We start from the raw sequence: 4359 nt of genomic DNA, 5'->3' as shown, positions 1-4359 counted from the left end.
CAGACTGCTGCTGCTACACTGCTACAGACTGCTGCTGCTACAGAGTGCTGCTAGTGTTGAAACCCAACACTAATACTAGTTGACTATGAACTCATGCGTTCTTGTTCTTCTTCTGTTCTTCTGTTATGGAGAGCAGTCTCGTCTCTGTGGCAAATGCTGTCCAACATAAAGTGGAATAAAATAATAGAATAATGTATGTGATGTATATGTAATGTTTACACTTGATACAGACAAAACAACTTGGTAATGAAACCTAGGCACAAAATAAAATCTATGTTCCTGTCAGTAAGTATCCTACATTTTTGTATCATGTGACTGTAAAATAAAAAAAACACCGGCAGACTGATAAGGTTTAAAGGCAACAAAGTTGCAGCTCTTGGACTTGGACTTTATCAAATCCTTTGAGAGTCTTTCTTCTCTCCGTCTGATAGAAACACCCAATCCAACAGTCTATGGTAACATACATGTGATTGAATCCTGTGTGCTTGCAGGATTAGAATAATCTCATTTTCTAAGAACTGGGGTTCATAAATCAGCTCCATGTCTGTCCAGATCTGATGATCCAGGGTTGTGATTGTGGATGATTTTGACATCAGTCTGTCTCTCTGACTTTCCGGTCTGTCTCTCCGTACATCTGCCTGTCTGCCTGCCGTGATGCAGACTGACCTTAATCAGCAGTTAGCCTCGTGAGCAGCCTCCTGCTGCTGCTCCTCTCTCTAGTCCGGACAGATAAGAAGCTTCTAGGTCTGCATACATCTGTGCAGGTCGTCCCTCAACAAGCCTTTTCCTTTGAGTAATCCATCCAGACAAGAGAGGATGTTTATTCAGTCTGAGGGGAGATTATAGCCACAGTCATTTATCATTAAACTGTAACACCATTACAGTACACAGAGAATATTGAACAAGATAATGCAGAACATACAGCAGGGCTATTAAATAACACCTCATTTTATACTGGTATATTTATTCTGTGTATTCTCTATTCCCTTACTCTTCAATCAATATTATTGACAACAGCTTTCGTATATGAAAGCTGTACCTCAATGTGACCCTCATGTCAACTGTTTTTTTTAGACTAGGACATTTAAACACAGAAGTGTGAAAACACACATGCAAATATATAAAATAAATCTATATGTATGATAATAATAATTAATAATTCAAAATGAGTAAATGTTTATCCAACTTTTCCACTTGGTCTTGTATCTAAGGGGTAACGTTTCATTGCCACATAATGTATTACCTTCCTGCCTTTTCCTGTGGAAAAGAGACAGATGAGAGGTATAGAGGAGTCACGTTCCACATCATGAGGTGTCACAATTTCCACACATTTCAAACATATAAGGAGTTGTTTCTATGTGCTGACAGATTATTATATTATTGTTCAACTTGTAATTTTAACCCGGGACATACCTCTGTGGTTGTGACCTCATTTATATTCCCCTATGTCAATGTCTGTTTGGTAATCTACAGTGTAGACTGTAAAACTGTGTTCCTATTCAGGGAACATGTCTTGAAACTTTGGAATCTAATCTAATAAGGGCAGGGAAATTGATGATGTGCTGGCAGAGGAAAAGGGTTGGGCATCACCCTCTCACCGTTATTAGTACATGTGACCTGTGCAGAGGTCATGAAGTAAAGGTTAGTGCCTATGTCAGCAGGTATAGAACTCTACGTGTCATGTGTTAATATATGATTTTAAGATATAATTGCAAAAAACATGGATTTGCAATACTGAAGCAAAAACACAGTAGTCTGGCTCAGTTCTTTATTAGCTCATTAATTAAAGGCTTATTTAATATTATTATTATTATTATTAAATATTGAACAAACATTGAAATATTGCAGGTTCATATCACAAGAGCTGAATGATACAAAGTAAATCTCAATGGATCAATAAACTGACAAAATCAATTTACATGATTTATGATCTCACATATCACAAAATCAAAAGTATAACTACAGTTAGCTGTTAGAGTGGTAGCTAAAGGTTAGTATAACAGTTTGTAAAATTGAAAATAGCTGACATTTATCTTAGGCTACATCACAGAATACTTACACTGGGAAAGTACGGTTGATCACAGAGGTGGAACCACTTGTGAGCAGTTACAGGAAGTAGACTAACACTAACCTGACAGTGCTGAAGGCAAAGTTTCCTGGTTAAAATAGAAGCCAAATAGACATTCAATTAAACTTGGCAACTATGTTTTGCACTTGGATGTTTTCTTGAATTTCATATCAAGGTCTATGGTGGGCACACTGTAGCTAATATAAAATATTTGTAAGAATTAACAGGAACTGGCAAATGCACAGGTAACTGAAGCTGTTTTCTGTTTCTATCTATAATAAGGATCTCCACCAGACTGGAACTGTTCTTAGATACAGAGACTCCATGTTTGTACATTAAGTTCTTCTTGAATGTCATATGTACCAGAACATATGGTATCACGCTTTGAGGAGAGGCCAGTCCCACCCCTGTCCAGCACATGAAGCATGACTTATATGTAACCTTTCACAGAGAGAACATGTGTCATGTTCGTGGCTAAGTCATGGCTAAAATTTCTGCAAGCTTTGCAATGTTCCACCGTAGCGATCAGAGCAACCCTGTGTGCTTTTATTAGAAAACGGGTGTTGGTTTTTAGTCAATGTGATGATGGTAGAAGTCTACTGGACAAACTGTACCAACTCAGTGTCTGATCATTTCTGCTGCGCTAACTCATGGGTCACTGAGTACATGTTCACGTGTGCTACAGAGCTGGACCATAAATCAATATGATTGTAATCCCCATACACTTCATTTATCAATATCCCTGATACAGGGGACTCACATACAAGATGATAAAATAGATCAAATATCCTTTCTTAATAATTTAAGAAAGGATGGTAATATGTTTTACATATTGTCTTTTATTAAATACATTTTTATTTATACAAAGAAATGGCAAAAACAGGGTCAAGGCTCAGAGATCAGAAGGAAAATAAATCTCTGAAACTTACTGTTGGTGAAAAAATAATTTTATTATTACCAGTGTGTCCTGTACTTTTCTCTGATATGTTTTGAACGTATAAGCACATCCCATTATTTATTTATTTAAATCTTACTGTACAAGGAAACTGTATGTTAATATGAATTCTTACATGAAAATAGATTATTCAGTCTGCACGGTACTTAACCTACTGTAGTATGTCAATTTTCTTTTCCTAAGTTAAAAATGTACTAGGTAAAATACGATTTATATACTTATAAATAATAATAATAATAATAATGGTGTTAAAAATAGTCCTAAAATCTTTTAATTTCATCCGCTATTATAATGTAGGTATTTTATATAAAAAGTCAATCATCATTGGGAGCAGCTCGTAAAATCTTCTAAATGACATACAGTCATACATTTAAATGTCATTCAAATGCTCGAGTTTCAGCCCCAGCGGAGCGATTTGTGTGCACAACCGAACCACGCACGTACCTGGACAGTGTTCTTCCGCTTATTCGCAGTCGTTTAAATTTTAGTTATTTCTTTACTTTAAATTCTAATCGTAGTTAAATTCAGTTAATATTTTTGAAAGAGCGAATACTGAATGTTAAGGTCTATATTTAACGCACAGTAAACGGCTAAAATGACACGCCCTATATCCTGTGTCATCGTGTGACAGACGGAAGAAGTTCCGGGCGTGAGGTGTATAAAAAGGCTGAGGCTCGGTGGTCTAACCAGGCGTTACAGCTCAGCTGGTTATAACGACTCTACAGGTCTTTGCAAAGTTCACTCAGGAGGTAAGTCCCGGGAGTACTAATCAGTGTGTCTGTTTGGACTTGTTTATCTGTTATTTCTTATTAATAACTGTTGGCAGAGTGGATGTTTCTGCTTGAAGAAACTGCTTGAAATGGTCCCCTGCTAATGAAGTGACATTTAAGTAACTGAAGGTGCAGAAACAGTACCACAGAGTACCTGCTCATGGTACTGTGAAGTTATTTTACATTTACTAACTACTTATAACAGAGTTAATTCCTGTGTTATTTTTAGTCAGTGCTGAAGTGCTGTTATGCCCACACACCCACACACATACAAACACTTATCATGTATGTTGCATTCCTACTGTACTGTAATATGAATCCCAACAACCAGACGGTCCAGCCAAGAGGGTCCCACATGTATTCTGTTCAGTGTTAGAGGTAGGGTTTTTGTCCAGGACACCACTTTGGTCAGTATGAGTTAAAACTAACTTATATCAGTCCTCACTTGGCATGTTTATTCTCCTCAGACTGTCAGAATGTCTTTCCACAGACTTCCTCTGTTTAATGTAAATGATGAAGACCAACTCCACATGAAGGGGATAGAAACACGAACAGCTGGGCGTGAA

General features: G+C 37.1%; 1 protein-coding gene across 1 annotated transcript in view; it reads left to right on the top strand.

The window, feature by feature from the left end:
* The first annotated feature begins 3664 nt into the window (after nt 1-3664).
* pkmb (pyruvate kinase M1/2b) overlaps nt 3665-4359 on the top strand; it is a 6448-nt gene continuing 5753 nt past the window's right edge. The window contains exon 1 of the mRNA XM_008312449.3: nt 3665-3772. The gene's annotated coding sequence lies outside the window, so the exon portion shown is untranslated. The remainder of the gene's footprint in view (nt 3773-4359) is intronic.

This window comes from Cynoglossus semilaevis, chromosome 6 (assembly GCF_000523025.1).
Source record: "Cynoglossus semilaevis isolate Cse_v1.0 chromosome 6, Cse_v1.0, whole genome shotgun sequence".
Taxonomy (NCBI): Eukaryota; Metazoa; Chordata; class Actinopteri; order Pleuronectiformes; family Cynoglossidae; genus Cynoglossus; species Cynoglossus semilaevis.
The sequence above is the reverse complement of the archived record's forward strand: the minus strand, read 5'-3'. Positions and strand labels throughout refer to the sequence as shown.